This window comes from Rattus norvegicus, chromosome 15 (genome assembly GCF_036323735.1).
Source record: "Rattus norvegicus strain BN/NHsdMcwi chromosome 15, GRCr8, whole genome shotgun sequence".
NCBI lineage: Eukaryota > Metazoa > Chordata > Mammalia > Rodentia > Muridae > Rattus > Rattus norvegicus.
This window is the reverse complement of record NC_086033.1, coordinates 104,886,732-104,898,091: the sequence shown is the minus strand read 5'-3', so window position 1 is coordinate 104,898,091 and position 11,360 is coordinate 104,886,732.

Genomic DNA, 11,360 nt, shown 5'->3' with positions numbered 1-11,360 from the left:
AGACAGAGACACATGGCTGAAGCTGCTGAGTTCTGCTGCTTGCAGGAGCTGGAACATGGCCTCCTAGTTTTATTACATTATCACCAGCTTCCTCTTTTTTTTTTTTTTTTTCCGGAGCTGGGGACCGAACCCAGGGCCTTAGCGCTTCCTAGGTAAGTGCTCTACCACTGAGCTAAATCCCCAGCCCCCCTCTTTTCTAATCCCTTCACTGCCTAAACTTGGCTGTCCTGGATCTTGCTCTGTAGATTGACCTTGAATTTAGAGATCTGTATGATTGTCTCTTGGGATTAAAGGTTTGTACTAAGTTGCCTGGAGCAAACTTAGCTGGGTGGGGTCTTTCCCAAGGTCATTACTCCCTTAATTCCATTTAATATCCTTGAGCACAGGACTCAGCTCCATTTCACTTCCTGGTGTCCCTTTAATACTCGACCATATATTTTGTATTTTTCCTTTCTCAATTTCCCTTTTTTTATTAAAATGCTCTTCATGAGACTTAACCAGTGAACAAAATCTATGATGGGCATTTCTGAGACTTCCTTTGTCAATTTAATTAATCTGAGTCTTTTCACCTTAGCCTCAGACCAACTCTTCAGAAAAGGGCAAAAAGCAGCCACATTCTTCACCAAAATACAGCACATACTGAAATTCTTCTCTGAAAATTCTTGGGCCAGGCCTGCACAATTCAAATCACTCTCAGTAACAAAGACTTCTGCATTCCTACTAAGATAGCCCATTAAGCCCCATTTAAAGCATTCCACTGCTTTCCAAATCCAAAGTCCCAAAATCCACATCCTTCCAAACGAAATCATGGTCCGGCCTATCCCTGGTACTAACTTCTGTCTTAGTTAGGGTCTTATTGCTGTAAACGGACACCATGACCAATGTAAGTTTTATAAAGGATAACATTTAACTGGGGCTGGCTTACAGGTTCAGAGGTTCAGTCCATTATCATCAAGGCAGGAGCATGGCAGCATCCAGGCAGGCCTGGTGCAGGAGGAGCTGAGAGTTCTACATCTTCACCTGAAGGAAGCCAGGAACAGACTGCATCCCTAGGCAGCTAGGAGGAGGGTCTCCAAGCCCACCCCCACAGTGACACACTTCTTCCAACAAGGCCACTTCCTGGGCCAAGCATATGTAAACCATCACACCATCTAAGATCCATAAATTCTTCTTAGAACTGCAGAATGGATCCTTACTTGGGAACAGGATCTTTGTGTTGGGCACAGTGACACATGCTCATAATCTTAGCAATTGGGAGGTAAATGTATGTGAATTTCCATGAATTCTAGGCAAGCCTGGGCTACAAAGTAAATACGAAGCTAGCCAGAACTACATAATAAGACTTTGGCTTAAACAACATCAATAATAAAATACAGTCTTTGCTAGTATCATTAAATAAGATAATGTCATGAGCTCATTAAAATGCCTCTTATGGAAATAAATGGAAATTAGCTGGGTGTGGTGGTGCATGCTTTAATCCCAGCATTCAGTGGGCAGAGTCAGGAAGATCTCAGAGTTTGAGGCCAGCTTGGTCTACAGAGTTCTAGGACAGCCAAGACTACACAGAGAAACCGTGTCTCAACAAAAGAAAGAAAGAAAGAGAAGGAAGGAAGGAAGAAAGGATGAAAGGAAGAAAGGAAGAAAGGGAAAATGGAAATTGACTAGTATTAGCCAGGATATAAAGAAATCAAAACGCTGTGGATGGCTATTATGAATATAAGATGATGTTGTTACTATGGAAATAGTTTGACAGTGCCATTCAAATTATAGAATTACTAGCAATATCACTTCTAGGTAAATACTCAAGATAATTGAAAGCAGGGACTATGATGCCTGTGTACCCTTGTTCACAGCAGTGTTAAGAGACAACTGTAGAAACGAGGCAAGAGTCCATCCCGAGATGAAGGATAAGCAAAGGTGTGACAGACAAACAATGGAGTAGTAACATCCTTAAAAGGGAAGAAGGACCCTAGGAAGATAGCCCTGAGGACAATGGGAAAACAGTCCTGAGGACCCTAGGAAGATAGCCCTGAGGACGATGGGAAGACTGCCCTGAGGACGATGGGAAGAAAAAGGTACCAGACAAGGAATGAGAAATCATTTTGGGACCAGTGTTTCTCCACGCCAGTGTGAAGCCCACGGTTCCTTCTAGTACCTTCTCTTTGAGCAATATAAGGAATAATCGTAGTCTTTGGGCCAACTTCATTATTTCATGAAGGAGGAAGTTGAAGCCCGACAGTTGAAGTGACTCGAGTGGAAATACAGCTTCTGGAAGGTTCTAGGGTGGTTTCCCTCGCTGTTTCTGAATTTTCTTTTTAAATATTGCACTATCATTGATAGGTTCTCTTTACAATGGGAGCACTCATCTGTTCATGGAAAAGTCTATTTATTGAGTAATATAACTTTTTAAAATCACAACTAGTGAAGAACCTACTAATATAGTTTAGGGCTTTTAGAGAACAGCAGCAAATCACCCTGTCTCAAGCAACGAACAGCCAAGTAAGAGACGCAGGCTTGTGTTGTTGTTGTTGTTGTTGTTGTTGTTGTTGTTGTTGAGTTTATTTATCTATTTATTTATTTATTGGGTATGAAGGTACATGCTCCACAGTGGAGGTCAGAGGACGACTTTGAGGAGTCAATTCCTCCTCCTACCATGTAAGCCTTGGAGCTCAAACTCAAGGCTTCAGGTTTGGTGGCCAGTGCCTTAGGCAGCCAAGACGTTTTTTCTTTCTTCTGTAAACGAGACTTTTGAGCAAATGGAAAGATATGTAATTTTTATTAAATTTTAAAAAAGCTCTTTGTTCCTAAAAAGTGGCGCACATAAATATATATATATATGTCAGGTACTTCATGTAAATAAACATAGTGTACATTTAGCCTTTAAATGCTTAGAAGTGAAACAGAAGTATACATGTAGGCTAAAATAGCGGGCTAGGGTCACAGGCAAGTTCAGATCTGATAAATTTTGAGCTTGCCCAGCTGGTAATTCCCCTCTGCTCGGTACCATTGGAGGGCACTGCTCACTGAAGACGCTGTGGGACTGTGGAAGCGGTAACTGCAAGGTTCCTGAGTCAAAATTTGGGGGTATCAAGTAAGGGAAACTAGCTTGCTCAAATTTAACCCAAATGGGAAGTGGGTTGACGTCAACCATTCAGAAGGAGGTCACAGAACCCACAGGACAGAAGAGCCCTGGGCTCCTCAAGGGACAGGAACAGAGGGAGCAATCTCACAGGCCAGGCCCTCCCTGTTCCTCTGGACCACCCGTTTCCATCTGTTCTGCGGGGCTGAGCGACAGCAGTACCAGCAAGGGCACGTTATAAACTCTGGCAACGCTGGAGATAACGATGGACAACAGAACCTAGTAACCAACAGAGCCACCACTGAAGAAATCGACCAGGGACCTGAGCTCAGAAAAGCAGTGAACCGGACAGATGACTCACCGTTTGTTGGCGGTGGAGTAGCAGTGAGGGTGAGAAGCAGGGCTCTTCCAGGCACGTTGCTGGGTACCAACGTATGCACCAAACAGCACCCCGGGCACGTAGCTGATACCTATGTGGTTATGCTGATATTCATCCATTTAAAAGAACGAATCTCAGGGGTTGGGGATTTAGCTCAGTGGTAGAGCGCTTGCCTAGCAAGCGCAAGGCCCTGGGTTCGGTCCCCAGCTCCAGAAAAAAAGAAAAAAAAAAAAAAAAAAAAAAGAAGCGAATCTCCGGGCTGCAGAAATGGCTCAGACGTTCAGAGCACTGACTGCTCTTCCAGAGGACCCACATTCAATTCCCAACACCCACATGGCGTCTCACAACTCTCTGTAACCCTAATTCCAGGGGATCCAACATATATGCTGGCAAAACATCAATGCACAGAAAATCAACTAATTAACGACAAAAAAACTCCATGTTAACTTTTTTTCCTTTGGTGGTTTTGCTTGTTTGTTTTGATTTGGTGTTTTGGTTCTCTGCTTTCTATTTTTCCCTAATTTATTTTAATTAATTAATTAATTAATTTTAGTACTGCTATATAGTAAGAATACAGGTAGGCAATGAGACGACTCCCTGGAGAAGCCCTCACACCCTCTTGAGTCTATTCTCTGGCGCTGAGAAATTTGGCTCTTCCCTATTTCCATCTTTAAAAGTTAAGCCATAAAGGGAACAGCAGAACCCACAACAGCGGTGTAGTAATGTAGTATTTTTAAACAATCAGGGAGAACAGACACGGGATACCCAGAGAGTCAGCAAAGGGGGAGGGCCTACAGCTTCCGAGTCACGCTCTGGGCCAAAGGTCACCGCTCCTCTAGCATGGGTCTAGCAGGGTTTTTGGTTCTTAGCAGAAAACATCATTCCTGGAGTGAGGGTGGTGAGAAGCAGGAGAAGGAGGAGAAAGAGAAGAGCAAGAAGAGGAGGAGAAAGGAGAGGACTCCAGGTCCCACAGACTTCCAACACATGTCCCTGAAGCCACTGCTGTGCACAGAGAAATCCAGGGAAACAGGGAAGGCAGAAGCTGGACCAGAGAATGCACACTCGAGGGTCAGAAGTCAGCTGGTTCTGTGGCACAGACTTGTTAGGCAGAAGCAGGTGGATCACTATGAGTTCAAGGCCAGCCTGGTCAACATGGCTGGAACCAGACCAGCTAGGGCTATGTAGTGGGACCCTGTCTCAAAACTTCAGAAGGAAAGAAAGAGAGGGGGGAGGGGGAAACAAAGAGGCAGAAGTACCCTTACTTAGAGCTGTTCACAGAAGCAGTCCTTGATACAGAAATGGCTTTCTGCTGTGGGCTAGACTTCCATGAGCAGGAGGTGGGAGACAGGAAGAGGGATGTGGTAATGGTGTCCTCCATGGGTGAGAAGCAAGGCCAGGGCAGAATTCTCAGAGAAAGGTCAGGGCCTCTCTGTGGACCACAAAGTTCCCTTAATGGACCTAAAACTGATGTGAGCACTTGGGTCGTTTGTTGCCTGGGTTGCGGCTTGGTGTTCTGTGCTTGTCTAGCGTATGTGAAGCCTTGGGCTCCATCTTCAGCATGGCCACAGAGCAAGCCTGCCCTGAAACCTTCCAGCTCTCTCATTGTCCGTACTGCAGTGACTCGTGTACAAGTCACAGACTCCTGTTTACAGACAACACAGAATCCAGGAGATAGGACAGCGTGTTTGTACATTTTCCTAGTGACCTTCTCTCCCCTGGTCCACCAAGGAGGCAAGGCCTTTGCTACCCCACCCCACCTCCGACTCCCATGTCCTCAGCAGGGCCACAGGCTACTTTACCTAAAATGGAATCACAGAAAACTAACTGCCTTTCTCTTGGGTTTTGTCTTAAACTGAAGAGATAATAGTTTTTCCCCTTCTGAAATCTCTACTTTTGAAGATTTCGTTGGACACATATGTAATGAAATACGTGTCCCCCAACTCCCCCCTCCAACTCTCCCTGTATGCTCTGAGCATGTCTCGTTCTCCACTTCATGGCCTTTTGGTGTGTGATAGCCCACCAAGTTGTTGGTTTTGTCCGTATGTGCATGAGTGTGGAGCTGTGCTCTGGAGCACCGGAAACCTACCAGGGACTGTTCTTTAATAAAGAACGATGCTCCCTCCCACAGCAGCTACTCACTGCCCATTGCTCCTCTCCACGGGGCAAAGCCGAGAGACCATCCACCACATCTGCACAGGGATTTCAGCTAACTCCGTCTCATGCTAAGACTCAGATACTCCGTGCTCAGCCCTAAATAGGACAGCTAACCCCTCTCACCCCACAATCTCCAAGTTCAGGAAACACCGGAGAAGAGGAGGCAGAAAAGAATGTTAAGAGAGGGGTTGGGGATTTAGCTCAGTGGTAGAGCGCTTGCCTAGCAAGGGCAAGGCCCTGGGTTCGGTCCCCAGCTCTGAAAAAAAGAGAAAAAAAGAAAAAAAAAAAAAAGAAAGAATGTTAAGAGTGGAGAGGGTGTATGTTGTGAGGTGCCAACAAGAGAGGGGGACGGGATTGGGATTGTCTGAAGCAAATAAAAGGCCAAAGGAGGGATTCTTCCGCCTGGGACTGCCCTCTGCTTTGACCACTGTAGTTAAAGATTGCAGGGGGTGGGGGGGTTGGGGATTTAGCTCAGTGGTAGAGCGCTTGCCTAGGAAGCGTAAGGCCCTGGGTTCGGTCCCCAGCTCCTGGGGGGAAAAAAAAAAAGAACCAAAGATTGCAGAGGGCCCCACAGCGAGCCCTTGACCCAGCCTAGAGCACTCGGCCTCAAGAAGCAGACCCGTGCAGACTGAAAAAGACACTACGTTTAGAGATGAGAAGGGAGCAGGGGAGATTGAAGTGCAGCCCTGGGTGTGACCCAGCACACAGACTGGGTAAGGCAGCTCAGAGCTGCAACACCAGTATTCAGTGGGTAGAAGCCACATAGCAAGCTCGAGGCTACCTGGGCTACACGAGACTGTCAAAAGGGAAGAACGGGACAGTGATTACTCATTTGCTGCTCTTGCAGAATTGCTGGGTTCGGTTTCTCCAACCCACACGGCAGCCCACGAGCACCTGTGTCCTTTACCGAGGTGGGCTCCAGTGCATAGTTTGCCACAGTGTTATGAGGTCAGGAGGGTCTGGCCTTTCTTCAGGGGCAGAGACACAAGTCCTCACCAAGGATGCTGTAAGCAACTGTGAAGAAACTCACCAGATCGTCAAAAGCAAGCAAACCATTAAATAAAGGCAGGAAGGTCAAAGAGAGGCTAGGTGAAAAGAATGGAGAATTCAGAGGAACCAGAAGGGGAGAGAGTGGTGAGCTGAGTCTGTGATAAAATGTGCACATGAATGGGGCTAGAGAGATGGCTCAGCGGTTAAGAGCACTGACTGCTCTTCCAGAGATCCTGAGTTCAAATCCCAGCAACCACATGGTGGCTCACAGCCATCTGTAATGAGATCCGATGCCCTCTTCTGGTGTGTCTGAAGACAGCAACAGTGTACTCATATACATGAAGTAAATAAATAAAATCTTTTAAAAAAAATGTGCACATGAAAATGTCCCAGGGAAGTCATCTGTCCATATGCTAAGAAGAAAATAAGCAAAAAAACCCAAAAAAGCAGGTCAGGGTTTGCCACTTGTGAGGTGTGTTTTCAGCTGCTGCCTGTGACGTCAGCGCCACGCTCTCTGAGTTGGTTTGACAGTACCCGCTCCCAAGGGCTGAGCTCTGAATTAATTATAAATCTACAGCATAAATCTAGGGTGACAGATTCAGACCAGTGGCTGCCAGGAGCAAGATTAAGAAGGGACTTCAGGAGACTGTGGAGGGCGGAAGACACATTCATTATCTTGATTGTGGTGGCTTCACAGGTGTAGACATACGTCTAAACTTGTCAAATTTATGTTATGTGTGTGAAATTCATAATTGTATTTCTTTGGGTGGGGCTAAAGATATAGCTCAGTGGACAAAAGTGTTTGTCACTTGAAGCCAAACAACTTGAGTCTGATTCCCAGCACCCACATGGTAGACAAGAGATCAAATTCCCAGAGGTTGTCCTCTGATCTCTGCATGTGCACTGTGATATGCAAACACACACACACACACATACATGTAAACACACACACACATACACACACACTCACACACATATACATACATACTCACACATACGTACATATACACACACATACACACACTCACACTCACATATATATACACACACATACACACACACTCACACATATACATACACACACACCCGTACACACACATACATATACACACATATACACATACATACACACACACGTACACATACACACACATACACATATACACACACACGTACACATACACACATATACACATACATACACACACTCATATACATACACACATATACATACACACATATACATACACGTACACATACACACATACATATACACACATATACACATACACACACACTCACACACATATGCATACACACATGTACACATACATATACATACATATACACACATATACACATACACACATACACATGCACACATATACACATACATATACATACACACATATATATATACATACACAAACACACATATACATATACACACACTCACACACATGCACACATATACACATACACATACACATACACATACACACATATACATACACACACATATACACACATACATACACACACTCACACATATACATACACACACTCACACACATATATACACACACACTCACACATACATATATACACATATACATACACACACGTATATATACACACATATACATAAATGCACATACACATGCTCACACATGCACACATATATGCATACACACATACACATACACACACAGATATGACGCATATACTAAGTGAATAAATAAAGTATAGTTTAAAAAGTTAAGCCAGTGACTGGAGGTAGAGAGCTAGCTTGTGGTTAAGAGCAGGCAGGACTGTTCCAGAAGATCCACGCTTTCCTCCCAGCACCCACATTGGGCTGCTCACAATCTCTGTAACTCCGGCTTAGTGGGACCCCAACACCCTCATTGACTACCACGGGTACTGGACACACAGACATAGACCTAAACACATAAAGATAAAAATGAGTGATGCCCTATGACAGTAGTTACCTGGAAAAGGAGTATGTTTAAAGCCAGTGAATAAGTGAGGTTAATGAAACTAAATAAGCATCAGCCAGACAGTCACATGCAAGGAAAGTAACAAAACACGCAAAGACACGGAGAAATGGGAGGTCTTCACACAAGGACAAAGAGACGTACAAAGAATGTACTCAAGAAAGGACTTGCACTGGCTTGGAATTGGAGATGTTGGTGTTGACTGATGGGCTTTGGTAGTTACCTGGGTTCAGTCCCCAGTACTTGTTATTGTTCCCATAGTAACTATGCCACCGTTGTAATGATGATGCCACTGGGTAGAAGAATAAATGTGTACAGGTGCCAATGAGTGCCTGTGTACACTGACTCCCAGTCCCAGACTTGTTGTTGAATAAATGTAGGGTTGTCTGCTGTCCCCTCCTCCGTTAAAGGAGCCAGCACTCTTTAGAGAAGGCTGGATCCAGAGCTGAGGCAGTGAAAGCAGCAGACAACCCCACACCATCTTCTACCAGGAAACATGAGTCCTCCTGAATAACCTTTTGAAGGCAGCAGGTCAGAAACACAGATTATCTCCCATTTGGGGTTTCTTAAACTCAGGCCCTGTGTTTTGGCAAGAATACCACAGTTTCACCTGTAAAACCAAATGAAGTTTGAGGAACCTGATCCAGACATTTGAAAACTAGGGAGGTGCGACAGCTGTGTAACAGGCCATTTTACTAATTGCTTTTGTTGTAAAAGGTATGGCTGGGTCAATCGGCCGAACTGGAACTGGATCCAGAGTGGCATACTAGTAAAATATAAATGCTAATTTTTATGTAAAAAAAAACTTTGTAGAAAATTATGTTGAAAGAATTTTACAACAGTAGGATGCCAGGTCAGCAGCGTGGTCATAAAGAACTCTATCTAGAAAGATGGCGTCTGCAGTGTTTCTGTGTCTGAGATTGTTTCCAAATGAAAGGAGGCGGCTGTCAGTTTCTGTGGAACACGTAAGAAATAACTCTGCAGAGCTGGCCATGGTGGACTGCCTATAAGTCCAGCATCCTGGAAATTGGGACAGGAGGATGAAGAGTTCTAGGCCAGCCTGGGCTATAGAGTGAGCCTTTTCTTAAGAAATAATCCAGGGGTTGGGGATTTAGCTCAGTGGTAGAGCGCTTGCCTAGCAAGCACAAGGCCCTGGGTTCGGTCCCCAGCTCCGAAAAAAAAAAAGAACCAAAAAAAAAAAAAAAAAAAGAAATAATCCCAAGGGCTGAAAGTATGGTTCAGGGGTAGACCGCCTGCATAGCATGCCTAAGGCCGTGGGCACGATCCCCAGTACAACACAAAAGCGAAGTTCAGATGGTAGAGACTCCAAATAGTGACAGATGCTCACGGAGATAGGGTGCATGGAAAGCCTTCAGTGTGGTGAGAGCATGCTTTCTGTGTCACATCCCTGTGTCTGGTCGCGCTATTAATAAAAGAGAATAAACACACTCAAGTATTTAATCTCGAAACGTTCACAAGAAGGAACCAAGAAATAAAGGTAAGAGGCTTCGGGGAATCTGGGCTCAGAGAAGGGGTGGGGGCAGGGTGACATTGGAGAGGGCCAGTTCCCAGCAGTGGGCAGTGCAGCAGGTCTGAGTCCCCAAGGTGGATGATAAGTTAGTCAGTAAGGGGATGTCTTCAGAAGACGAACGCATGGAAAAGGTTTTGTTTGTAAAGAAGGTTCAATTACTTTTACTGTTTTACATGTATAAATGTCTTCCCTGTATGTATGTATGTATGTATGTATGTATGTATGTACACCTTATGTATGTCAGGTGCCCAAGGGATTCAGAAGAGGGCTTTGGATCCTCTGGAACTGGAGTGACGGGTAGCTGTGACCCACCATGTGGGAGCTAGGAATTGAACTTGAGTCCTCTGGAAGAGCAACAAGTGCTCTTAACCACCGAGCCTTCTCTCCGGGCCCTGAGAGGAATTTTACACTCTGAAGAGTAAGGGGATGGATAATGACGGGATGCAGAATGTTAATGAGCAGAATCAGTAATGACGAATCCAAAGCATGGATTTATAGCTACATGGCGCGTGAAAAGGCATCTCGGAAAACAATGAAAGCTGGGAAGACAAGGCAGAGGATTTTGAGTTCGAGGACAGCCCCAGTCTTAAAAGCAAACAGAAAGCTAAACCAGAACAAAATAATAAAATCCTAATATTCTATATCCTAAGAAAGAAAATGTCTGCCTAGGCTCAGTCTGAGGGACCAGTCAGGAAGCAGAGAGCAGTGAACGCTGTGCTCTGCCTCCTCCTCTCTGTCTAGAGTCCCAGACTGCAGGATGCTGTCCAGATTTAGGACAGGTCATCCCTCCTCAGTTAACCTAATCTGGATAACTCTTCACAGACATGCCCAGAAGTCTGTCTCTTCAGTGATTATAGGTCTTATTTAATTAACAGTCAATATTAACCATACCTCCACACCTTGTCTACCTGACACCCAAACAAATCACGTTTAAGGCATGATTTCCACTCCTTGTCCCCATAACTCATGTCTTCTCATAACGAAAACACAATCCAACCTCAAACATCCCCATCGCCTTCACCAGTTCCAACACAGTTCAGAAGTATGAGCAAAGGCAATCTCTACCACAGCTCCCATAAAAACAAAAATGAAGGTATATTCTTCCGACATCTGATGGCACAGAAGAGTGAGTATTCTCTCTCTGAAAAGGGATATGAGAGCTCAACAAAGAAAGATCAGACCAAAATAAGACCCCAACCAAGCTATCAAATCCCAAGGATCAGATGATACTTT